At 45.3% G+C, this 27,633-nt stretch overlaps 1 protein-coding gene across 2 annotated transcripts in view; it reads left to right on the plus strand.

Annotated features, from left to right (window-relative positions):
• Nucleotides 1-617: 617 nt before the first annotated feature.
• The window catches only part of Drd2 (dopamine receptor D2), a 61,719-nt gene continuing 34,703 nt past the window's right edge, over nucleotides 618-27,633 (plus strand). Inside the window, exon 1 of one of the 2 annotated variants that reach the window (XM_051197378.1) lies at nucleotides 618-947. The gene's annotated coding sequence lies outside the window, so the exon portion shown is untranslated. Of the gene's footprint in view, nucleotides 948-1,702; nucleotides 1,722-27,633 lie in introns of those variants that run through there. The other variant, XM_051197379.1, reaches the window with a different exon arrangement.

Here is a 27,633-nt window from a genome sequence, read left to right on the forward strand (position 1 = left end):
GGGAAGGGCTGAACAGGAGCGTGTTTTCTCTTCCTCTTCCTCCTCTCGCTGCCTTGAACATGCACCTCAGTGAAGGCACAAGGTGAGCTGTTAACTCCCAGGGCCGTCTCTATAATTTCCATCTCAGATCTGCTCTGCCCCCAAGTCTTCCTCTGGGAAAACACAGCAGCAGGACTAACCGTCACGATCTTCAGATCTGAGGTCTGCACACAGACCCTGGATGTCCTTCCGGAGTCTATTTCTCCTTCAAAGACTTGATATACCACCCTTAGGACCTCGCCTGGCCCTTGTCCCTGACTACTCAAAGGAAGGGATCGATTGGCTAGTGTTGCGAATACTGGACCAGAGTAGGTTTAAGTGGATAGGGTGTTACTTGATGAGTGTAGGGGGACAATGGTGGGCAGTCCAGAGCTCAGGTTATCCTCTGCTCAAAGCCATGGATGGATGCGACATCTCAGGCCTTCAGGGTTGCCTCCCCAGGCCCCACAGTGCAGAGATTGCACTCGGGCCCTGGGTGGGTGGGGCCTTCCTAGGGGCGGGGCTCCAGGCTCCTCCTGGCTAGGGCGGCCCCGCCCCCTCCTCCCGCGCTCGCGGCGCTCTGACTCCTCGGAGCTGTCCAGTCTCAGTGCCGGAGCTGGTCGCCTCTCGCGCTCAGCGCCGCCAACCCGCCTCCGCTCCTGGTCTCCTGCTCTGCGTTCCCGCCTTCCCACCCCGCCCCGCCCTGCCCCGCCGCGGCCCGTCCACTGCTCCCCGCGGGCCCGAGCCGGCCGAGCGGCTGCCCGCCGGGGATCTGAACGGCGCGGCGGGGCCGGGAGCCGAGGGACCCGCGGAGGGGACCGGCGGCCCCGGACAGCTGCCGGAGGGGCGGCCGTGCGTGGATGCGGCGGGAGCCGGAAGCCTCAAGCAGCCGGCGCCGTCTCTGCCCCCGGGCGCCCTATGGCTTGAAGGTAAGCACCGGCGGGATGCAGCGACAAGCTGCCCGTGGCTTCTGTAAGGGTCGCAGAGAGAGGAGAGGCAGCGTCCAGAGCTGAGCGGCCGGGAACAGAAGTTTGTGAGGCCACTCTAGCGCCGCCTGTCCCGGAGCACCGTTTCCTCTGAGTCTCCGACGGGCTGATTGCGCTCCGAGCTTTGGAAACCCGGAGAATGCCATCCCCTCTGCTTCCTCCTTGGAATCATTTGCTCTGCCTGGGTGGGAGTTATCCTGAGTACCTGGGGTATAGCTGCAGCTTTGGAGGGGAATGACCCGGATGATTTTGGTAGGGCACTGTCTTCCTGGCATCTAAGATTAGGACCCCAGGCCCGCATCAGAGTTCCCCACCACCCCAAAGGAAGAAGGGTTGCTTTTAACATCTCTGTTATTGGTGCAACCTGAGACTTGTGAAAGGGCAAAGGCCAAGATGATGGAGAACTGGCTTTCCGGAGCAGTCTTCCACCCCAAGGCTTTGCGCTGTCCTTGGTCCTGAATCTCTGCTCTCTGTCTACTCTGTCACCCAGTCAGGAAGAAAGCCAGGGATTTCAGACCCTTTCACCCTGGGGGAGTGTGGGTGACAGTGGGGGCGGGGAAAGTCTCAGAGGGTGACTGTCCAGCTCTGGAATGGAACAAGGGCCCCACTAGATCCCTATGCGGAGATGAGAAGCTTCTCTTAGCGTCAAGCAGAGCACCCTCCCCCCAATTCGTTTTTGCAGCGGGCAGTCTGTGAGGTTCCTCTTTGGGAGAAGAGGTAAGAGAGCGCGTTGCCATCTACACAATAGGCTTTGCCATGGACACAAGGCACAGCACTGCAGCTCCCTGGGGATAGGCCCTTGTTCTCAGTCACAGGGAAGCTGCCTCAGCGACTCATCATTTCCTCACTGGGTATCCTGCTACTTTCTGCTCTTGTGCTCCTGAGGTTGAATGTGAGATGTGAGCCAGTTTGTGGACTCTCTCTCTTTGGGTTCTTCTGCACACCCTACCATTTATGACCACACTACAAATCTTTAGGCTAATCCTTGCTCCTCTCCTTGGGAGCTAGATGTTCAGTGTTGCCCCACCATCTAACCCTGCTTCACATGCAAATGCTGTGTTTACACCTGATTCATCCTGCCCCAATAAGGCCACTTGAGAACGCATTCTTTTCATCTTTCCCATGTGCTGCTTTTTAAACAAGGGTGGGCAGAGAGCAGCCTAAGTGAATGCAGCGGATTTCAAGAGAATCAGGAGCTGACTTGCTGGGTATCAGCTTTGGGCTTCGCTGTTTCATATTCACAAATGCATGGGGGCTTTGATAACAGATGTGGAACAGGGAAGAAATTTGGGAGGATGAGACCCAGAATTATGTGGGAACCTCCAAGTTGTGGTGTTCTTGTTTGTTTGTGGAGCTGGGGATCAATCCCAGGGTCTTGCATACACTGGCATATCTCAGTTTTTGTCTCCTAAAGAATGATCTGAGTTCCATCAACTTTCCTTGCCTAGAACACAAAGATTTTGATCTGCTGTAGAGGTCTTAGGAAACACTTCCCTGAGGAATTGCAAGGAACTTTGCACCTGAATCATCTGGGAAGCTGGTTAAAAATGTGTAGTTTTGCTTCTTTTCCAAATAAGATGCTGACTTAGAATCTAGAGCCAAGGCCCATGAAGTTATGTTTTTAACAAGGATCTGGATGAATACACACACGCACAAACACACACACACACACTTTGAATACTTACCTCTCATGAAAGCTCAGACTTGTAAGAACCTGCAGACATTTTTAATAGATACAAATTATCCATTAAAAATTATCTCTCATTTATCCCACTCTCTCCTAAAGTTCATGTTAAAATTTTCAAATATGGGCCTGGGGTCCAGTCCCTTTGCTGGCAGCAAAGGCACAGCCCAATTTCCTCTCCCACAGGATTCTCTAGTCTTTGATTTTCCTCAAATGCATTTTTTTCCTTCCTATGACTCACCAATAAGGGTGCAGATAGCCTTGTGTAAATAGAATCTTTCTCTGGAGACCAACCTAATGTGTGCCTCCCACCCTCCCCCTCTTGTGAGTGATGGTCTTTCCTGCTAGTACACTGCTCTTGAAATGCCAGCACGCGATTAGCTCTGCCTAGTAGCATGCCATGCTTCCCAAGACTGGTAGCCATTCATGCCCTCTTGGCAGTGACTCCTTAACTCCACAAATTTGAGTCTGTTCCATAAACTGGGAGGTCTGTGGGGATGAATCATCCATCAGTTCTCTACCTTCCAAGCTGGATTATTTCTGTTTACAATATGCAAATGTAATCTTGAGAATAATTTAGAAGAACCTCAACTCGAAAGAAACTCAGTTGGCTTCTCTTCTGATACCAGGGGACATGGTGGGAATCTCAAAGTCTCAGAAGAAAGACTGCTTTAAATATTTCTGGGGTCATTTTACTGAAGCTAAATGGGTCTCCTGCCCCTGTTCTCTTAGAGACAAGGGTAAGGGGAAAGACACATGGACTCTTCCTGATAGAGCTATCTCCATCTCTCCTCCTAGTGAAAAGCTGCAGTAAGAAGTATGGCTATGAAAGTCACACAGTGCCTGTGTGTGCGTGTGTGTGTGTGTGTGTGTGTGTGTGTGTGTGTGTGTGCAAACATTCATGCACACATGAGCACATACATGGGATGAAAATCATGTATGATGAGACACCCTCGAGCCAACCCTCCCAATTTTAGAGACCTATGCCCTCTCATATGCTGTTCCCTCTTTCCTTTGGGGTTAATATCTACAGAACAAGAGCAGAGAAGGTGTTTTTGCATCTCCACAGGATATGGAGAATCCAAGCAGAGATTTGTTTTTGGAGCCATATTTGCAGAACCTCCCAGGGTCATGTTGTATATCACCCACTCACCGTCACCTAAGGTTTTAGATCTTGAAGAAAACTTAGAATGTGGCCCAGTCTTTTTTTCCTCAGATACCATTTATAGGACTTTTAGAACCTTAGATTCTTTGGGTTCCTTGGAGGTCATCCTGGACGATTTTGTTTCCAAACAGGGCAACTGCCGCCAAATATTGAGCTTCCCTGTGACTGTCTTCTGAAAGAGTGGTGTCAAGTTCCCAGCTCCTGGGCTCTGATTTGACTTACTGACCAATAACTCAATTTTGTTGGATGCTCTGCTTAGCAGGGACCCTTCTGGGCACATAGGAAATGCATGAAAACCACAGACACCAGAAAGGAAAGAACTTGCCTCAGCTTCTCATTAGGAACCCTCCTCTGTGTCTCTGTGTGTTACCACTTACTTTGTTGAGTTCAACTAAGTGAATCGTGTTCCCTCCCCTTTATTCACACAAGGTGTTTTATGGTCCTGGGAGGATGTCGTGGTTTGTCGTTGAGCATATGTTCTACTCCAGACCTCTATGGTAATTTATGGAGATACTGGGGATGTGGAAGCGGTTTATTCACCAAGTTTTGGGTGGTAGACTGATATTATCACCACACTTAATACTTGTAAGAGTGCTGGAGTCCAGTGCTAATATTCCCTGCCTTTCACTTCTCCCTATCAGCAGTGTAATTGAAGATTTTTTTCTTATTTAAAAAACATAATGGAATCATATTATTTAAATGTATAGGCTTGGAAAATAGCTTGTCATTATGCGAGGTTTGAAGAGAAATAAAACTATAAGACTCAGCCATTCAATTTGAAGAGGAGTCCAGAGAAAGGAGAGAAACTTGCCTCATATTGTCTCTGTCTCTTCAATCTGACAAGTGGGTTAAATCAACACCTTTGGCAGACACGCTGCTCTTGGGAGAGAGTGCTTCGTTCTTTCCCTAGGAGACACCAAAGCGTTCTTCTTCCGAGGAGCCGAGGCTCTTGTTGGCTTCAGTGTACAGGGAGGAGGCAGAGATGAGTCACTCGGGCCTGGGGACTCCCCTAGGTAGAAAAGGGCATATTACTGCAATGCCCCAAACTCAGAGACCTGGAGGTTGAATGAAGCATTTTGGAGACTGTGGGGGCAGTGTGTGTGTGTGTGTGTGTGTGTGTGTGTGTGTGTGTGTGTGTGTAAGTGGGAGCAGAGGAGAATTGCTTGTGGGGGCTCTCACAATAGGATGGCATTATGAATACACTGAATACAGGCATCAGTTTCATGCAATATGGATACCTGCCAGGACTTCCTCTTTTCCCAGGAGGTGAAGAGGGAAGTCTGCTGCCTGGCCAGGTAGGAAGAGAAGGGAGGACCCCTGACTTCCCTGGAGCCCTGGAATGATGTCAACTTGCTCCCACAGTGAGGCTTTAGTCTCTAGTGGCTCAAGGCACTGCCTATCAGCACAGAACTGCAGCTGTGGCCCCAGGGACTCTCTGCTGTAGATGTCTAGAAGACAAAATGAGTCCTGGGGACCCATCTATTCATCACTGAGCTACTTCAGAACGTGCCTGCCCCACTCGTCCCCGCCTCCACCTTGTTGTTATTATTTGGGTCTAAAGTGGCCCAGCAGGGGAAAGGCATTAGAAATGAAATTATTTCTGTTGCATACTGTATAATTGCCTCAGTTCCTTCCTGCTACCCCAGGCAGCAACATCACAAGCAGTTCCCTGGGAACCCTCGATCTGAGAAAGAACCTCCTCACTCACAAGGTTCCTTACAATGGTTGCTCATGACAAATGGGCCTGCTCACCAGTACCCTCTTCCTGTATTTCAGGTCTCATCATCATAGCATCAAAAATTTAGCACTCACTTGCTGAGGGCAGGGCCTTGTGCTCAGCACTTGACATGTGTTTTCCATTTCAACTCACCATCTTGTAAGAGCTCTAGAAACCGTTTTCTCGTTATCCCCATTTGGCAGAGAAAGATTCATGGCCTTAAAGAAATAAGTGGCTCATACAAGGTCATGTAGCTAAGGTGTGGGGTAGAGACTCAAAGGCAGGCTGTGTGATGGTTAAATAATAGGCCTTGCTGACTTATGTAACTGGCATAAATAATGATAAAGGGAGAAGAATGGGGAAGGGGGTAAGTTCTTTTATTTCTTTCAAGTATGGGGAGGTGGGGGAGAGGGAAAGAAATGTGTGTTTGTTCATGTGCTCTTGCACACATATGCAGAGGCTGGAAGAGGGTGTGGATGCCCTGGTTAATCACCTTCTGCCTAATTCCCTCCATACAGGGTCTCTCCCTGAAGCTGGAGCTTGCCTTTTTCGGCTAGACTGGCTGGTTCCTCCTCCATCCCTCTTGTGCTGGGGTTATAGGTGTACATGGGTATGACTGGATTTTATGTGGGCGCTGGAGATGTGAACTCAGGTCCTTGTGCTTGCACAGAAAGTTTTCTTAACTACTGAGCCATCTCTGCAGTCTGGATAAGTCTTCTTTAATAAATGAAGTGCTAGTAGATTTTGCAGATGCTACTAGGAAAGATGATGCACGGACTTACTCTGTGGCGTTCTTAAATTTAGGACCAATTGAGAAGCACTGCTCTATTCTGGCTCTGAGCTCCTCTGGATACAATTCACCAGGAAGGTACCACAGTGAGCAATAGAATCTTGGGTGCAGGAGGCAGATATAGGATGAAGGCCGGAATTGTCATCCAAGCCTTCCAGCTTGGAGAGAGGAGCAAAGGATGAGGGGTGGCTATGACATCTTTCAAGCTGGACTGAAGCTTAGTGACGTGGCCTTCTTTCCCACATCTGAGTGACTCAATCTAAGGAATGAAAAAGCAAACTCCTGTCAACAACATGCATGCCTGTTTGTTGATTTGTTTTCCTAATAGACACCTGGATTGAACAGTCACTAGTCTCCTGGACTCAGCTTCTTGACTAAATAGACAGGAATAGACAGTTCCGGGATCCAACCAATAGAGGGGAAATTCCTGAGAGCACTAGCTGATTGGTATTTTTCTAATCAGCAGAGACAGGAAAAGTCTGAGCATCATTGATCAAAGCATCTAACCTGCACACGAGTGTCTCCAGGTACAAAATAAAGGAATAAAGGAGCCAATATACTTCCTAACACATTTGAATCGCCCTGGGATTCAACAGCACCAAAACCTCCATTAGATTATTGGAAAAATGATACTTACCGTAAAAGAAGGAATCTAGAAGTTTCCTGGTTTGTTGTTGAATCTCACCATGTGTTTTGTGGATGACATCTACCAACAAATTCTTTATTTAACCACTTAAACAACTTAGGAAAGCAGGCAAGCCTGAGGATGCTGACCTCAGCATCTTGGAGTCTTATTCTAACTCTGATACTTTCTTGCTATGCGATCAGAGGCAGAAGGATTAATCGCAATCTCTATCACCCTGGGTTTCTCTATGGGTGGGTCTCAATGCTAATGCTGCATGGCAATGATGACTAAAGGCAACAGACAAAATCAGGCATCTGAAATGCATTTTTTTTTTAATTTTTGAAAATTGAAATTGCTAAACCCTATTTAGCGGTCTCTGGGTGCTCACTGTGGGGGCTGTTATTGCTCACTACCTACCCCCCTAATTCACAAGCTGATTTTACATCTCTGAAATGACAATCCCTAAGAGTTCCATAGAAGTCAAGTTTACACTTCTCTCTTACACTCTACATTTATCCTTACCAAAATTATTTGGCCGGCACCTGTCAGGAACCCTTAACTCATCCCAAGGGAGAGGGTTTTGAATCACTTGCCAGCCCTTTGAATTAAGCACTTCTGATCTCCCATACCATACAGTATAAGCTAGGAGGAGGTGTCAGTCTTCCTTGTGATGACTTTATATGGCCTCATCCCCCGAACTATCCCAAGTCCTTTACCTCCCCATAGCATCCCAAGTCCTTCACATGCTACCTTGTTGTTGATCTTTCTTCACTGGTAGAGATGTGTGAAGTAGTATACACTCTGAAAGAGGCTATTTTTAATTTAAGATAAGAGATAAGGGGTGAAGAGAGGCTCAGTGGCTGAGTGCTTGTTGTACAAGCAGGAGGGTCTGAGTTTGAATTCTAACACTCATGTTAAAAGCTGGATATGGTCAGGTGCTTTTATAATCTCATCAGCATGGGATGGGCAGAGATAGGAGTATGGCTCAGATTTCCTGGATTCCAGCCTGCATTCAGTAAGAAACTCCATCTCCAGGGAATAAGGCAGAGCACAGCAAAGCAAGCCCCCTGCCCCTCTGCCAACATCCTCCTCTGGCCTCTGCACTTGCACACATGGGTGATCATGCACACCAGTATATACAACACACACACACAGACACACACACACACACACACACACACACACACACACGAGAGAGAGAGAGAGAGAGAGAGAGAGAGAGAGAGAGAACAAGAAAACATACCAGTATTTTATCCCTTTTCCAAACTAAGAGGGCCTGAGCAGTTCATACTGAACAGACCCCTATAATTAGTAAACACCCCCAAAACAAACAAACAAAACAGAAACAACAACAAGAATGAAAACAATCCCCCTTCGAAATAAAAACCCAACCCACATTCTTCCTATCCTCTGAGGTTGTTAGTAACAGAAGCAAATGCCATTCATGTACTGAAGTACAGGCCTGCTTGCAAAAGAAGAGGAATTTAATAGCTTCTGTTGCTGATGCTTTCCAATCTTGAAAGCCACTTAATTCTCTTGGGCCTTTTCATCCGTCTATGAATCTTTCAGTGTAAAGAACCCTTGTATCTGATGTAGCCATGGGCCAATTACATGTGCTTGCTTCTCAGTGAGGGGAAGAGATTTTGGAAGTTATGGTGCAGATCCTGCTCCCAGGTCAGCATCCTCAGTTGTTCCTGTCTTAGATTCTGAACATCTGTTCTTTCATTCAACAAAAGAAGTACTGATAAGAAGTACTGATAAGCAGAAGCTAGCATTCAAGGCTCAAGCAAAGGATGCAAGGTTCTCCTAGGTGGATCCAAGCTTTGATACACAGATTTTTATTTTTTATTTATTTATTTAGTGATGTATATATCTGAAGGCCTTATATGACTTTGCATAGGAGATAACACATGTGTGGCCAATATTCTTTAGGGAGCTTGGGAAACTAGTAATGTCAGTGCACCAACTCTGGCCTCTAATCATCCTGGCAACTTCCTAAGGAACAATTCCATGCTAACTAACCTTTTGGGTGGCCCTCAGACTCTCCACATCCTGGCACTCATGTTCTTATGGGATCCATTCCTCCACAAGCACGGGACCCCTGTGAGATAGGATAAGGATAAGGCCTAAAGCACAGAATGTGATTTCTAAAAATAAATCCAAAAAGATCACAGCTTTTACCTGGTTCTGTCTTGGATTACTTTCCTGGGGAAAGCTACAAAATATCATGAGGGTATGCCTTGAACCCTCTGGAGAAATCTACATGGTGGGGAACTAGTTTTGGTCATGAGGTGAACAGTCCTAGAAACAGGCCTTTGCTCTCCAGATAAGCCTTCAAGTGCAATAGCCAATGTTGTCACCAGAACCTTTTGAAAGATTGAGCCAGAACCTACTAACTGAGCTGTCTATATTCCTCACCTACAGAATCTACAAGGCAATGTGTTTATTGTTCTAAGTTACTAAGTCCTGGGACAATTGGTTATGCAACAATGGATAATAGGTACAGAGTCAGAAATGATTCTCTATGGCTTTGCTAATATGTCTTCTGAAGTGACATGGAATCTGTCACTGCCTGCTCTATAAAAATGGCTTGGCTTTAGTCAGTGGTCTCTCTGCTTGTGTTATCCTAAAAACTGGAAGCTTGTGGTTGCACACCACGGCCCCCTCCACCATCATCTTCTCAGACCGGTTCTGGTTTTCATGTTCTGTCTTCCTGAATCCCTCTTCTCTGGGTACCCTCTGCCATGGCAGTCATGCAACATGAATTTTGTTTCTTATTCTCTCATCTAACTAATATTATTGAGCACCTCTGTGTACCAAGTACTCATGTTGGTTGCAAATACACCTATGAACATAACAAAATCTCTGCCTTCCTGGAATTTCCATTCTATTGGGAGGAGACAGGTGGCAAACAATAACACAAACAGAAAACTACTGAGTATGTCAGAAGGTAACACATACTAGAGAACAGAGGGAACAGATTAGGATTGCAGTGATCCAGAAGGCAGAGGTACAGAGCCAGAGATAACCCTGGTAATAAATAAGATGTGCAGGATGGATGGACCCTGTGTAAAGAAAGACACTTGAAGGAAAGAGTTAAAGAATGTGGAAATGAGCTGTTCAGACATCCAGGGGAAGACAGACATTCCAGACAATGGACTCATCCAGTCTGGGCTCACTTTCAAGCATTTAAAATAATTGTCTTATTCCCTGTGAAACAATAGTTATGATACTCTGTGTTTTGGAATCCTCTTTTAATTTTCAGAACCCATCAAGCAGTTATAATCTCTTTCATCTGAGATGCACTTTCATGCACACTGTCCCCGCAGGTCCTTGCAGTAACCCATTGAGATAGTTGCTAAGATCTGTAGTGTAGACTGGCTCAGAGAGGTGAAATGAAACAGCCTCAGAATCTCTAGTCATTGCCTCATGTCGTCCCATACTCTTGTGTTTTCAGTGCCGAGACAACCAAGCCCCTGGGAGACTCAGCAAGAGCTCTACCACCTAGTTACATCCCCAGCCCTCATATTCCATAGTCCTATCTACATTTTGCTTTTCTAAAATTGTGTGTGTGTGTGTGTGTGTGTGTGTGTGTGTGTGTGTGTGTGTGTGAGTGAGTGCTCTCACTCTGTGTGCACATATGGAGGTCAGTAGTCATTGTCTTTTGTCTCCTATTGCTCTTCACCTTAGTTTGTGAAATGAGGTATCTCATTGAACTTAGAAACCACCATTTCAGCTATAAGGGCTGACCAGCAGGCTTTGGAGTGGGGATGGGGTCCACCTGTCTCACCCGCCCACTCCAATACTGGGGTTACACATGTGCACCACTGGGTCATGAACTCAGCTTCTCATGCTTGCACACAAGCACTTTCCCTACCCAGCTGTCTCCCCAGATCCTTACATTGCCATTGTGATGCTAATATTTTGATTGTACATTTCTTATTTCCCCACTAGACTATGAGGGTTTTGAAGTGGAGAATCTGTCTACTTCCCTGGAAATTGTTGTAGCTGAAAGTGATGCTGAGTGCTTGGTAGTCACTTTACATTGTGGAGTGGGTGAGTGATGGGTCAGTGAGTGATGTTATTTCCTGACAGGTTCACACACTTTCTACTCACTTGAAGCTCAAAAGTCTGGCAATGTGTACAGTGTCCTTCATGTTTGTGGGTCAACAAGATGCTTCATCCTCAGTCAATACTAGCTACCTGCCATTGCTATGTTGTGCTTTGGCTGAATATTTTCCATAGTTTCTATATCCTGTGGGAAGGAAAGATGCTGAATGTTTAGAACCTACATCAGCCAGATACTCATGACAAGATGAAGGTACAGAAAAACAAGAAAACAGACAGGTGTGTTGGTGCAGATCATCCTGGGGACCCAAGACACTCAGGGTGGAGGAGTGCTTAGGGTTTGTAGTGCTCTTGGTAGATCCTCTGTTTTGAAACTGGGGTTCACAGTTTGTCAAGGTGGGTTATCCTCAGTTTGCTGAGAGCACCTGTTAATCCAAGACTCTCCAGAAACACTAAGATCTTGCTCCTCTGTATCCCGGAAGTATTTCTTAAAGTAGTATGTCTTGATGGAGAGATGGGTCAATCAGTAAAGTGCTTGTCATTTATGCAGAAGAACCATTTTGAATTCCCAGCATCTGTGTAAAAATCCAGGCATCGTACGGTTCATCCAATTACTATCCCAGAGCTGGACAGCCACATGGAGATAGAGATCCCTGGAACTAGCAACCAGTTTAGTTGAGTCAGCAAGTTTCAGGTTCATGGAGGGACCAACTCTAAAGAGTAGGATGGAGAGGTGATATAAAAAGACATCTGATTCCAACCTCTGACCTCTACACATGCACAGGTGAGCACACACACATGCCCCCCACCAAGGGCACACACATATTCTGCACACACACATAAAGTTGGATAGGCTATCTACTTGTGTTTCAGTATTGCAAAGCAATTCAAAATATGAACTTGGAAGCTCAATTGATAGAGGCTCACTCCTCTCAGATATTTTTCTTTTTTTCTTTTTGAGTTTCTAGTGAGTTGTGTGATGTTGCCCAAATTACTGTCACTTTTTTTAGATTCAAACTTCTCTGTTTTCTTATAAAATGATGGTGGCACTTACTTGATGGGGTTTTGTCCTAAGTCAATGAGATGTGCATATCAAGTGTTTGGGTTGGCACATGACATACAGTATTTACTGGGGACTAAAGAGATGATTCTGTGGTTAAGAGCACTTGCTGCTCTTACAGAGAAAAACAGTTTGGTTCCCAGCACTCCCATCAGGCAGTTTAATGCCAGCTGTAGCTCTACTTCCAGGCATCAGACATCCTCTTCTGGCCTCTCTACATACCTGTACTGCACTCACGTGGTACATATGAACTCATGCAGGCACACATACATACACATAAAACAAACAAATATGTGGTTTAAATAACATTTATTGGTATTAATGTTATATTTAGCAGGACCCTTCCCAATGTGTGCTCTGCATTTTCTCTTCTCTTCTGGAGATAAGAAAGACATCATTGCAGATAATGCAATCAGACAAGTAGGACTTGACTCTTCTGGAAGAATCAAGTGCTGCCCCCCCCCACCCCCCGGGCAAGGGAACAGTAGGGCTGGATTCCACTCTCTACAGCCCCAGGCCTGTCTTCCACCCTCTGTGCTGTTCTCAGGATAGAGTATGGAATGTTTTAGGAACTCAGTGGATAAAGAATAGAGTTTGAGTTGGAGATGGTCCAAAGTATGGCCAGAGGCATCAGCAGGGACCACACTGTGGACCTCCATGTCTTATGAAGGAACCAAGAAACCATTTTGAAGGGCTGTACTTTAAGCAGAAGAGTAACTCCATTGATTTTGAATTGCATTAAGAAATGCAGAAGCTCCTGTGTGAGGGAACTAATTACAGGGGAGAATTACTGGAAGAGGCTCAGTAAAGGGTTCACTGTTGTGCAGGACATGGGTGCAGGTGACCTGGACAAAGGTGACAGTGGATCTAGGAAGATGCTAGAGCTTGGTGACTGGTGGGATGTAGAGGATGAGGTGAAGAGAGAAGCCAAGGATGATTATGGAACAAAAAGGCATGGCATGTTAAGGATATTTGTCAAAGTGTCTCAATTCTGGGACAGAAACCTGAATCAGTGAGACAGGCTGTGGATACAGGATGAAGCATAATCAACAGATTGATGTTGCCAATGTTGCCAGGGAACTGGAACAAGCTGGACTCGTTGAGTGATTGTGCTGGGATGCAGAGGCAGTTGTAGTCCCAGTGTAGGGACACAGAATGGATGATGAAGGGTCCAAGATGGAGTCATGGGAAACACTCTTGAATTGGAAGGTCTGAGGGTCATAGAGGTGAAACACCAAGGTGTTGCAAGCTAATTCCACCTACAGAAATGACAGAGCTTGGAGCTGGGTGAAAAACAGCAAGCTAGGCTTCAAAAGCTTCAGTGAAGCAGGGGAACATACAAGGAATTCATATACAACTGAGACTAAGAGGGATGGGGATGCTGTGGTGGGTGGCATGGGTTCCTGAAGACCAGGGTCTTTACAAGAGAGTAGAGGAGTGGTAATGAGGCACAGAAACTGGAGAGGGTTAGATGAGGGGACAGGTGGGCCTGCTTTGAGACATGGTCCATACCTCTGCCCTGGGTCATGTTTTACCATTCTTCTCTCTGCTTCCTCACTTTGGAGGCTTTATCACATCAAGTATCAGGGCTGTAGAGCCATAAATGTTCCATTATCTCACAAAAAAGCACATGATGGACAGGTTGGTGTTTTGTATATCAGACATCATGAAAAAGTTCATTAGCAGAATTGGAATGTAATTTGGTTGCTCAGCTACCTGCCTAGCATGTATGAGGACCTGGGTTTGATCCTTATCATCAAGTATGGTGGTTCATGTCTGTAATCCCAACTCATAGGAAGTGGAGGCAGGAAGACTAGGGGTTAAAGATCATCTTCTGCTATATATCAATCTCAAGGACAGCCTGGGTTATATGAGACCTGTCACAAAACACAAACAAACAAAAACACAACCAGAGAGATGCTATGTTATTGCCATTTAACATAATAGAGCAAGTATGGTGATGGCTCATATAACTAGTCAGATCTTATGAGCTGGGCATTAAAGAGGGGACAGTAAAATGATCAGTCCTCAGGCTCTGCACATAGCACACACTCAGAGGTTAATAAAGCATCAATCCACGTTGGATGCATAAGCAAATGAAATTTGCTCAAAGACAGAGTCGGTCCTGGGAGGGATGGATAGCTAATGCTCAGCTAGTATCCATGAAGCCCTGGGTTCCATCCACAACACCACTAAAGATTTAAAAAGCACATGGGGCAGGGTGGTTGTACATCTGACTGTGACACTAAAGGCCTAGGGCAGCAAGAGACCCTCTAGAGGGAGAAGGGATCTGGAAAGACTCCTGCCAAGCTCACAGTCATGTGCTCAAATGTGTAGGGCTGGGAGAATTTGAGGTATCTACTAGTTTCATGTAACTATTGTAATAAAGTATCCCAAACTGGGAGGTTTAAAACAAGAGACTTAATTGTCTCTCCATTCTAGGGGCTAGAAGCCAAGTGTCAGCACACTGCAGGGCTTTGCATCCTCTCAAGTCTCCAGGGGAGGAACTTCCCTTGAGCCTTCCAGCTTCCTGTGGTTCCTAACATTTCTTGGCTTGTGGGAACATCACTCTAGCAGTGTCTGCCCCCATCTTCACTGTCTTCTTTGTGTCTCTGCTTCCCCTCTCCTGTGAGGACACCACTCACTGATTTAGACTCACTCCAACTCAACATGATTCCATCTCTACTAACCACATCTGCCAAGGCCCTTTCTCTTCTGAAGTTCTGGGAGCTTTCTTGCTTCCCACATTCCTGGTCCCTTTAGACAGGCATCTTTTGCTTCCTCCAGGGCAGGATCACTTCCCTCCAAGTCACCTGTTTGGGAACAGCTGTTCTTATACCTAACTGAAGTCTCACCTCCCAAGTTGGAAGGCAAATAAGGACAAGAAAGAAAACAATTAGTACAACTGGGATCTGGGGCTTAAAGGGATTCACTGCACTGCTGGCATGGTGGTTAGTGTGGAGGGGCAAGATGGGAGGGTTTTGAGGAAGACAGGCAGAGGAAGAGAGTCCTTGGAATGTTCCAGAAAGGAGGGGCTGGGTACAACTGTTAGATTCCTTATACAGTTTCAACGGACTCAGAGATTTAGCATTGTTCCCTCAATATTCATCATACACACATTTATTTAAGGCCATCTGTGCACTAGGTTCTATCTTATGTACTTACTTGACAGGTAACCATACAGAGGCTCTGACAGGCCAGGGTTAGTTATTGTCTAAGACTCCCAAATCTAGCCTTTCTAAGTCTCTGTGTATGTGAAACACAGCCACACTCTTTTCTCACAGGCTGCAGGGCTGCAGTCTGTCAAGGGCCCCTGTGGCTTCTCTAGGTAACAATACATCCCCGTGTCTGGACAGGGCTTGACTGAACAATTATATCTACCAATCATTTTACTGTTGCTAGTTGATATGTCGGGATTGGAGGTGGAAGGAGGAACAACGAAGCTTCTAGATTTCTAGATTCTTGTCAACAAGTTCAGCTTTACCAAGAGTGACAAAGGGAAGATAGAGGATGCAGAGTCCCATGGAGAAGAGAGAGGACCCCACAGACAGACTAGTGGGACCTGAATGGGTTGTATTATGGATACCTAGCCAGCCAGTGTGCCAGGACATAGGAGGTAATGCTGGTGCCAAGGAGTTGTTGGACCACTTGAATGACACTTGAGTCCAGAGAGAAGACTGCATACCCTCATTGTGGCAAGTGAGAGAACATACAAGAAAGGAAGTGTCAGGGTAGGGTGGGGTTCTGTAGACCTTATTTCAGCCTGGTGTTGGGACTTGAGTTCTCAGAGGCTCCAACCAGGATGTGGTTTGCAACTTACACTGTCATCCTGAACTCCTAGGATGTTGCCTCTCATTCCCCATTGCCTCCAGCTGCTCTGATTGCCATCTCCTCTGTATCCCCAAGCAGCTGGCTACTTGCCCTCTGTTACATCTTTCCTTACCCAGTCTCCATGGTAATGTCACAGCCACTAAGCCTATGGTCCTGGTGGAGGAGAGAGGAGAAAAGGGCAGAGGCAGGAGGGCATGTGGCCAGCAGTGCCGGTGTGCTGCTTCTGCATAGTGGGCCAAGAGGCAGTGAGGAGGGTCAAGGCTGAGGGCCCTATTCAGTGCCTCTGAGGCTATGTCTGCCTAGAAACAAACAAACACACAAAACCAATCAGGTAGCCCTTGAGCAACAAGAGTAATATCTGTACCCAGAAGGCGTTTAGAATTTGGTGAACTGTGTGTATACGGGTCTTCCTTAGGTGGGGTACATTCAAGGGGTACAGAATCCAGGTTCTGTGTGGTCCTGGAAAGCCTATGGTGTCACTTCATTTTCTTGTTATGGCATTAAATACCTGCCATGAGCAAACCAAAGGGAAAAAGGGTTTATTTTGGCTCATGGTTACACAGTCCACCACGGTGGGATAGGAGTGGCCTGAGCCTCCTCATCTCCTCAGATCTCAATAGGAACCAGAAGCAGAGAGATGAGTACCCGTATCCAGCTGGCTTTTTCCTTTTCCTCTTTGAATTCAGTCCAGGACTCCAGTTCAGGAGAGATTGCTGTCTATATTCAGGGCAGATATTGGCACTCAGTTACACTCTTAGCCTCTCCGGAAAGGTCTGATGGGTGCCCCCAAATAGTGCCCTCTGTGTTTATTAATTAACCACCACCACCAAACCCACCCACCCCCACCCCCACACCCACACACACACACCCACACACACACACACACACACACACACACACACACACACACACACACACACACGACCCTGGTAGTCCCCAGGTTCTTCTTCAGATTCCATTCTGCCCACAGGCAGCAGCTCATAAGCTCTGCAGGGTCTAAGGTAGTTAAGGACATGGCAGACAAGGTTGCCTGGAAAGATTCAGAGTCCCTCCCTGTTTAATAGCTTCTGGCTTCTTTGGCCCTGGGAACAGTGTGACCAGGAAAACTGTAATGATGATAGAAATGAGCCACTTGTCTGGACAGTCAATTTGATAGTGTCTCTAATGACAGTCTCTAAGTTTCTGCCCTCCAGACAGAGTCCCTTGGAAATCTAACAGAATGGAAACATCAGCAACCAACTAACCAACCAAACAAACAAATGACAAGCAGAGTTGGAGTGTGCTGCCTGTGTGCCTCTCATCTGTAGGCTCTGCCTGTGGCCCAACTCTTGGGGCTCCCAGCTGCCTCTGCAATCTGGAGTCTTCCAGTTCTAGTTCTACTTCCCTATCCTAATTGGCAGCCTATGTACATTAACCCTTTCTTTCCCTACTTCCCTATTTCTAGAAAGATGAATGGGGTTGGGAGAAGTCCTTTCCAGTGTTGACAGACTGTCACTTCCAACAGTTGCTCTGTGGCCACCTCCTTCTACCCAGGGCTGCATTAGAGGGTCCAAAACTTTGCTCACATATGGACACTACTAGTGTCCACTTGAGGACTAGGTACTTCTTACCCACAGAGGTATTCTATTCAAATTATTTTGGGTATTTGTGTCTGATATTTACAACTTCAGCTGGGGATGCGTGGTCGTGAATCCCTTTAATGTTAGCTCTTGGGCAGAGGCAGTTGAATCTCTGTTAGTTCAAGGCCAGCCTGGTCTACACAATGAGCTCCAGGTTGGCTGGTGTTACACAGTGAAACCTTGTCTGAGAAAAGGAAAAAAAAATACATATATTTAGAGTATTGAGGAGATAGAAGCAGGAGATCTGGCTTTCACTGCCATATGTTTCTCTGACCTACACACACACACACACACACACACACACACACACACACACACACACAAAGAGAGAGACAGAGAGACAGAGAGAGACAGAGAGAGAGAGCATCTTCCTTTTCCATATTATTTTTAATTGTCTCAAAGCCATCACTAAGGGTTAAAATTATTATTTCCATTCTTAGACGAGGACATTGAGACTCAGGAAACTTTAAGTGGCTGTATTCTAGACTGCACTGGTGATGCGAACTGAAGTTGGTACAGAGCCTGGACTTGAAACCCCTGAGTCCCATTAAACTCTACCTCATGCCACTGTGCTATTTTCCATGTTTATTATAATCTATAGTAGAAGGTAATATCATGAATGGCCTCTTTCTTCCTGTACCCCATTAGTGTTCCAGCGCAGGAAGTTAGTGAAGGCCTCTTAGGACCATTTGGAGAATGCCTCTATAAGAGAGAGAATGGTACATTCCAAGACTTAAAACACAGATAACTTAGAGACTTATAGGAAAAAATGTGTCCATACAACCTCATGTACAAGAAGATTGTACAGTCTTCATGTAAATTCGCACACACACACACACACACACACACACACACACACACACTTATACTGCATTTTCTTTAATGGCACATATCCTTTCAAATGAATTAAGGCTTTAATTTTGGCTAATGCTTTGGGAGGAAGCCGGAGGGAGGCCCAGCTGTGCATGGCTGACCCTTGTGCCCTCTCTATCAGAGACTATCAAGGGCCACATTCCTCTTGAGGAAACAGACACAACTTCTCACTCTCTCCTGCACTTTCCTGATGAACTCTCTCTGTAGATCCAGACCTGGCATCCTACCTCACCCTCATAAGCCAGAGAATACAAAATCCAAGGAGAAGGGATTCAAGGAGGAAGAGACTTCAGGGAGCATTTATAAAAGGGCAACTCTGTGTGCTTCAGGAGTGTGTGTGTGTTTGTGTATGAAGTCTGCTAAATGCCCAGGATAGACACCATTTCATCAGCTGATCTGTGGCCTCAGGTAGTTGTTTTCTTAATTGCAGGTCTTTTCTGTGTCACCAGCTAGCTGGGAGCCTTCAGGGAGTTAAGCTAATTATTATTATTGTTTACTATCTTACAGTCTAGCCTCCCTCCGTACTGCCTTGTAGAGCTCAAGATTTTGGTAACTGTCCTGTCAGGCTGGGGATCCCACCTGCCAGATCCCACCCACTGTGGGCAGCCCTTGGAATCAGAGTTTAGCTTCCCAGGATGAGAGTAACTGGCCTTGTCTCTAATGAGCAGAACCAAGGTGACAGAGCCTGTGGCTGGTTAGAGCTGCTGCCTGCAAAGGGACCTGGATCAGCATTAAGCTAGTGGCCTGGAGAGCAGCCGCAGACAGCCCATAATTTCCAAATTAGATGCCTCTGAGGCCTGGATTATTTTGTAGTGCACACAAAGCTCTGAGGCAGCTCTAGCAGAAGCTGGCAAAGGCAGACACAGAAATCTGACAGGAGAACTGATTTCATTCATAGTCAAGCAGGCCCAACACTAGCCCATTTCATTTAGATGCAAATGGAGCTTTAGTTCCCAGAAAGTCCCTAGATGCTTTCTTTGGTCCTGCTTCTCAGAGTGATACTGTATGTGTGTGTGTGTGTGTGTGTGTGTGTGTGTGTGTGTGTGTGTGTGTGTGTGTGTGTGTGTGTGTGACTTCCTAGAGTCTCTGGCAGTAGGAGGAGGTATTTGTCTGAAAAATCAAGCTGGCTTAGAGCTCATTCTACTGCTGCAGGATCTCACTTTGGAAAAGTACTGCAAATGCTGAGGATTCACCCTAAAGTTCACTGCCAGGAAGAACACAGGGCATACACCTGTGTGTGCAGGCATGATGGCACCTGTGCGTGCACATGTATGCATGTGTGTGTTCATGTGTGTGAGTTACTGTCCACTTCATTGGAGACAGCTTCCCTTAGGATCTGGAGTTCAGCAAAGCAGCCTGGGTTGACTGAGTCCAGAGACCCAGGGGCCCTCATATCTCTACTTGTCCAAAGCTGGGTGCAAGCTTAAGCTTTCACATGAGCTCTGGAGATTGATGTTGGGTCCTCATGCCTTTAAAGCAAGCACTTTATTGACGGACATTGTTTCCTTTTTCCATGTTTAAAAAACTTATTTTATTTTTAAAACTATGTGTATACATATATGTCTGTGTGGTGGACAGGAGAGGGCATCAGATCTTCTGGACCTGGAGTTACAGGCAGTGGTGAGCTGCCTGACACCAGCCCGGGAACCAAACTTGGGTCCTCTGCAAGAGCAGTACTTGCTGTAAATGGCTGAGTCAGCTCCAGCTTCTAGACTCTGTTTCTTACTGTAGAGCAAGGCCCGTCTTTAGTTATTTATCCTTCTGTAGTTAAATGAATGCATATTTACTGAATCATGCCACACTGAGTAAAAGAGATTGTTCCAGCTGGGCATTGGTGGTGCGCGCCTTTAATCCCAGCACTCAGGAGGCAGAGGCAGGTGGATTTAGTTCCAGAACAGGCTCCAAAGCAATACAGAGAAGAAACCCTGTCTTGAAAAACAAAACAACGAATGAATGAACAAACAAACAAAAACAAAAACAACAACAACAAAAAAACAAAAACAAAAAACAAGAGAGGGAGGGAGAGAGATTGTTCCTTTAATGGTCCAGTCTATGGGGAAAGGGGAAAGAGATACTCTGATGTTGCCCCCAAGCATCTCATAGTTCCAGTGCCTCACAGTTTGGATTTACACATACCTGGGATTCCCACATACTCTTGGTACTCTTGTCTTTTCAAGCATTATCTACCTTTCCCACCAGACTGGAAGGCGGAGGAGAAGAGAAGCATTGTGCTGTCTTTACATCACCTATGCGCCCTGAAAAAAGGTCTGCACACAGTACACATAGGTACCTGCTGATAAATAAAACATATGCATTCATTTTCAAACCTTAGCTTCTGAGCTGGTTTAGTCATTTGAGTCCAGACTCCTGTCTTAGTAGCTTCCATAGGGATGGGTGCCCTCAGAAGTTGTGCACGAGGTCCACCATATCCATTCATTCATTCTTTCAGGGGTGTGGGGCAGTGCATTAATTCCACTAGAGACCAACGTTTCTGAGTGTGGGGTGTGTGTGTGTGTGTGTTTGTGTGTGTGCGTGCACGTGCACACGTGCAGTGTGTGTGCACACATGTGTGCATGCCTTTATGCCTTCATGTGGAGGATAGAGGTCTTCCTCCATTGTTCTTTATTTTTTGAAACAACGACTCTCACTGAACCTGAAGCTAACCAATCCAGCTGAGCTGGCTGATCATGAGCTTTAGAGATTTTCCATTTTCTACATCCCCAGTGCTGGGATTACAGGCATATATTGCTCTGTCCAATTTTTTACCCTGTTGTGAGATTGAGCTTGGGTCCTCCTATTTGTGCAGCAAGCACTTGGCTGAACTAATTCCCCAGCCTCCCAACTCGGCTGTGTGCAGTTGAACAGTGTCCAGCATACCTTCATCTTGCAAGACTGAACCTCTACATTGGACATCAGCTCCCAATAGTCCCAGACTCCTGCACCTGCCAGTCACCATTCCACTTTCTTCTCTGTCAGTCTGTAGAGTCTTTGTATTAGGGCAACTGTAGAGCATGTCTTTTTCTTAGCACAATGTCCTTGAGACCCATCAACGTTGTAGCATGTGGTAGCATTTCCCTTATAATAAAAAGTTATGTAAAAAATACACTAGTCTTAGTCGGGCGTTGGAGGCACACGCTTTTAGTCCCAGCACTCTGGAGGCAGAGGTATGTGGATCTCTGTGAGTTTGAGGCCAGCCTGGTCTACAGAGCACATTCCAGGACAGGCTCCAAAACAATACAGAGAAACCATGTCTCAAAAAACCAAAAAATAAAAATAAAAATACAGTAGTCTTTTTAGACTTGTGTATAAAACAATTAGCTTCATCACAGCATCTTTATATATATGTTCCATTGAATGTTATTCTCATTTGTTCACTTCCCCGACTCCTCGCCTTCCCCCTCCCCTCCCATAAAATTATTTTTTATTGAAAGTGATAATTACACATATTTAGGACTGCAGGATGAGGCTTTGAAATGGGTTTTGTTGTAGAATGAGCAAAGCAGGCAAATCATTGTCTGTCATTTTCCATCAGTTCATTGTGGAAAGAACAATTCAAATCTATGTGGAACTACTCAGTGTATTCCTATTAATGGCAAACACCTTGCTATGTAGTGGACAGCTAGAATGCAGTCAGTCCTGCCATTAGCTGGAACTTGGCACCTTTTGACTAGATTGATTTCCTGGCCCACTCTCTCTCTCCTTCACAACCTGGTAACTACTATCCAGACTCCCTACTTTTGACAGTGATAGTTTTCAGATTGTAGGCAGAAGTGAGATCCTGTAACATGTATCTTTCTATGACTGTGGTATTACACAATATAATGCTCTCCACATCCCTGCTGTTTTCAAGTGAGAGTTCAGTCTTTTTAAAGGCTGAATAATATTTCACTGTATATGCATACTGCATATTTTAAAAATCCATTCAGCTTCCCTTTGGTAGTTAGTTTTCAGATCTTGGTTGTGAATAATTCTGTAATACACATGGGAACATGCACATCTTTTCCACAAATGGATATCAATTATTTTGTGTATATACTAGAAGCAGCATTGCTACATCATGTAATAATTATATTTTTACTTATTTATTTAGTGTGTGTGTGTGTATGTGTGTGTGTGTGTGTTATGTGTGGAGGTCACAGGACAACTTTCAGGTCAGTACTCTCCTTCCACCATGTGAGTTCTGGGATGGAATGGGCTTTCAGACTTGGCAACAAGTGCCTTTACCTCCTAAGCCATCTTGCAGACCTTAATTTTCTAGAGACATCTGTGGTCCTTTTTTTTTTTTTTTTTTTTTTTTTGCTAAAATGGCTCTGCTACATCAAACTTCCTCCAAAATTCAAAAGCTCTCCTTTCTCTGTCCCTGAAACCCATTGCCTTTCACCGTGGTGACGACACCCATCCTAACAGTGGGATGAACTATCCTGGGATTTTGACTTATTCTTCCTCATGATTTATTTTTATTTGGTTGTTTGTTTTTGAGAAAGGGTCTTATTTTGTAGACCAACTTGATTAGAGCCAATTGCATAGCCCAGGCTCTTGGAACGCATGTCAATCCACCTGCCTTAGTTTCTTCTTAAGTGCTAAAGTGGCAACTGTGAGCCATCACTCCTAGTTCAAACTCTTTTCATTTGTTCATCTGACTTTAATATGACTTCTTTAGAGAAATATTCACTCAGGCTATCTATCTATCTGCTTACAAATTTGTGTGTGTGTCCCATAGATGTGCAGTTGCCTATGGAGGCCAGAAGAGGGCATTGGGTCCTCTGGGTCTGGAGTTACAGGTAGTTGTGATTCACCTTTTTATTTTATTTTTTTTTTTTACACTAATTTGTTTTCCTGCTACTAAAGAGCGTGAATTCCCTGTGTGTTTGGGGTGTGAACTCCTAGGCTGATAAAGGATTTTGCAAATATTCTCTCACAGTGTCTCTACATTCTTCCAATCATTCCCTTTACTCCACAGACGCTTTGGCCCCGTGTAATTAATTCTGTTTGCCTGGGTTTCTTTTGTTGCCTGTGTTTTGGGGGTCATGTGAAAGGTAGATATCACTGCCCAGCTCATAATCTTGTAGTGCTCCTTGTTTTCTTTTAGTAGTTTTATAGTTACAGGTTTTAGTGTTAAATTTTTAATCCATTTTGAAAATGTTTATAGTAAGGAGAAATGTAAATGAATGTCCTATTTCATTACTTTACTTGTGCATAACCAGTTTTCTCCAAAACCACTTATTAAAGAAACTGTCTTTTCTATACTGTATGTTCATGACCTTTTTGTTGAAAATCAACCAAAAATAGCTGGCAAGGTTTACCTCTGCTATCTCTATTCCACCAGGCCTTCTTTCTTTTTAATGCCTGTGTAATATTCAACTTATGGATAGCCCACAATTCCCTTATCATCTCTCCAATGGCAGCTGCTGCTTCTGCTATTGTGATAATGCTTGTAAATGTGGGTGCACTATTATTTCAATTCTTTTGGATGTTTCCCCAGAAATGGATTGCTAGAGCTTATAACAATTCCAGTCACAGTTTTTGCTTTCTCTTGCTATTCCCTGTAGCAGCCACACCTTTTTACAGCTGTATTAAACGGTGTACAAAGGTTCTGATTGCTCCACATCCTTGTCAAGACCTGTTCTTTTCTGCTTTCCCTAAATGACCACAGTAAAGATGTGAGCTGATATTATACTCCTGTCCTGGTTAGTGAGGCTGACTATTGTCTCATAGATCCATCCTTTCTGATGGAGTTGAACAAGGGGTCCTAAAGTAGATAATAAAAAAGGGCCGGGAGAACCCTCTGGGGAGTCTGAATAGAAGTGGAGCCTCTTTTCTTCCCCTTTGGCCAGGGCAAGTGGACTGAGCCACGCCACATCAAGCAATCGAAGGACAAAGGGTGGGCCACATGAAAAGATGGGGTTCCGAGTGGACTGCATTCCTTAACGATTCTGAGCTTTTATTTCCTCATCTGTGAAACAGATTCACTGAGGAGTGTTTTAATGGCCAACCTGCCAGGAAAAGTAACACTATCACATGTGGGGCTTGGCAGTTTCCTTGTGCAAGTATCCAAGCCCAGCTGCTAGCAAACTGCAGCAAACTTCCAGCCAGACACCTGAGCGCCCAGCTGCGGGGAGTGATCTGTACATCGAGTTAGCACACCACATATACAGTGAGCATTAGCACATCACACAGGTGCATGTGAAAAATGCCTTTCTTGGTGCTTAGGATGAGGATGAGTGTGGCTATTCCTTCTCCCTTGCCGAGGGACTTTGTGTGACCTACACACTAAGAAAGGTCACTCAGCTCCATGTTTATTCAACAATTATATGCTGACCTTCTGTGATGTACAAAGCTGTGTTCTAGTAGCAGAGCATAAAGACGGGAGAAACAAGGAATCATCTTTGCACATCACATGATTAGCCTGGCCTTCAGGAACCTCAGCTTGGTCACAAGGATCTCCAGGTGCTGTCATTTCACAAATGTGCTATGTTAATTACCACCACCTTTGTTTCTTTCTTGAGCTGTGATCTTTTTGAAGACCAGGACTCTGTGTTGTTTATTTTTGCATTCACACCTACTGGTATTTTTCTAAGTATTCAATAGATACACCTGAAGAGGCAACACTGACAAATCTGAGGCAGAATAATAGAAGAAAGTAAGTAATCATAAATACAGTACTTCTTAGTGGGTGCAAACCCCACTGCCTCAGAATTTGTAGTTAAAAGAAGTGGTACTTCTGCAATACTTACGGTATGCCAGGTATTGATACAATCACTCAAAACACATTGCTAAGTATTGCAGGTAAACTTTACAATGGTTCAATCTTTATATTGCCCCTTTGGCATCAGCACCTTATTCCTACATGAGTGAAATGAGCAGCGGCAGCTAAGTAGGTGACACACAAATTCTTGGCTGTTGACATTGTATGTGGAGAGCCGAGATGCAAGCCTGATGCTCACTGTCCTATTAAATAAGACAGTAGCTGTTATTATTATTTGATAAAACTGAGGCTTTGGCAGGGGGAGAGAGAGAGGTATATATATATATATATATATATATATATATATATATAGAGAGAGAGAGAGAGAGAGAGAGAGAGAAGGAGGAAGGAGGGAGAGAAAGTAACTAATCTTAACCAAGGTGGTGACCCAGACCTTCTAATTCCTGATCAAATGACCAGTGTGGTGTGCAGTAGTCTAGACACAAGGGCTGGCTCTGAAAAAGGGAAGCACTGACACCAGGGACCAGGGACACTTGCAGAAGATGTGTGGGCTTTTGTACCCTGGGGGGTGGAAAGCTAACTTGTTCCAGTTGCCATCTCCCATCCTCAGCTCAGTCTTGCATGCATACATGTACACGCACATGCGCGCACGTGCACACGTGCACACACACACACACACACGGGTACCTTGCCCTCCACATACATGTGGGTACCTGTGTCCCCCACAGGTACCTTGGGCACATACACAGATACCTGTGACCCCCAAAGACAAACACATGTGGGGACCTGTGCCCCCAAAACATAGACACATACAGGTACCTGTGCTCCCCAACCCCTCCAATATCTGTGGCCCTACCCCTACTCCCCAGTATGGAAAGCAAAGGAAAAGCATTAAGCAAACTCCCCTCCCCCCATCTAACGGAACCCACAGGGAAAAGGCTGGGTAGCTGTTTTCTTTTCTGTGTATTTTATATCTACAGGTACCTTAAGAAGCCTCCTATCCCAGGCTATGAAGGAAATAGTGGCCTTTCTCATAGTGTGGTTGTGCTGCCCGAGACTGGAGAGTGTCTGTATTCCACATACACAGGCAGGTCATTCTACAGTGCCTCCCCCAGGGTGCTGATGGGAGGCTGATGGGAGTTCAGTGTGCTAGGCTGCAGGGTCCTGATGAGAGAACAGGGAAGACACCAGGCATTGTTCTGCCTGCTAATCCAGCCAGCTGAATCCTTCACAGATGTTTATCTTTTGAGTCACGTAAACTGTTGAGTAGTACTTTTCAAAAGGTTAAAAAACCTATTTCTCAAACATGTGCGTGCCAACGATTTGCATAATTCATTAGCTGAGGAACTAGTGAGATGACAAAGCTGGCTTTACAAAGGAATACAAGAAATGCCTGTGCTGAGTGGAGGATACATGCCTGTAATCCCAGTACTCCGGGGGCTGAGCCAGAGCACTGCAGTGAGTTCAAGGCCAGCTTGCATTACATAGTATCAGGTTAGTCTGTGTTACATAGCAAGACCTTGTCTCAGAAAAACCAAAGGACGTCATGTATAGGCTTCTCAAATCCCAATCCTAGCTGACGAATTACTGGCAGTTAGTGGCTGGGGGGTGGAGGGGCTCATTTTTCTTCAGTAGCGTAGCCACTGAGAAGTTGCCCATACTCCAGTAAATAACTGCACACTCATTGGTATGCAAGCATCCCTAACTAAACTCAGTGAGTCATCCACACAAAATAAACACATAGAGGTCGGAGGGGGTCTGCTTGGGGGAGAAGAGGTTGAGAGAGAGAGAGGAGAATGAGAGCTGGGAAAAGAAGATATGATTATGATCAAAATATATTTGATTCATGGATATAATTGTTGAAGTACAAATAAAATATCATTAAAAACAACGCAAAAAGCAAACAAGATATATGCATATTTACACACACCCATTAGTGGAAGAAAGCTGGCACGGGATTGCTATAAAATTCAGTGTTCTGTAGATTATAGGTTTCAATACAACTCAAAACTTGGGGTTATCTTCATCTTTCCTAAGGTTTTGCATGTTTCCAGGTTTTATTCTTGTTAATGTCTACCATATTGGGCAAAGAAGTATGGGCAGCAAACCCTGAATTCATAAAATGCAACTCCTTGGGTTAATATGACCCTTAGATACCCTTAGATAATATAACCCTTAACAGCTCTAAGAAATTTAGCTGATCCTGTGTTCTGGATGATTTTGCAGCTATGAGAAATACTTAGACTGGTTTGGGGGACCTTTTGAACCCATTGGGTGAAAGATCTAAGATAAATCTCATTGACTCTATGATTATAAGTACTTCAATGGACTAGAGACCTACACTGATGTCTTGGACCACTGGGCATCATTGTCATTCACAGCTGCTACCCAGTACATTCCAAAGACATTTTGCAATGTGTGGTTATCCTGCCAAGTCCAGAGATACCTTTGGGGAAGGCTGGCAAAAACTTCACTCTGTGGCTTTTGACAA

This window comes from Phodopus roborovskii, unplaced genomic scaffold (assembly GCF_943737965.1).
Source record: "Phodopus roborovskii unplaced genomic scaffold, PHOROB, whole genome shotgun sequence".
NCBI classification, from domain to species: domain Eukaryota; kingdom Metazoa; phylum Chordata; class Mammalia; order Rodentia; family Cricetidae; genus Phodopus; species Phodopus roborovskii.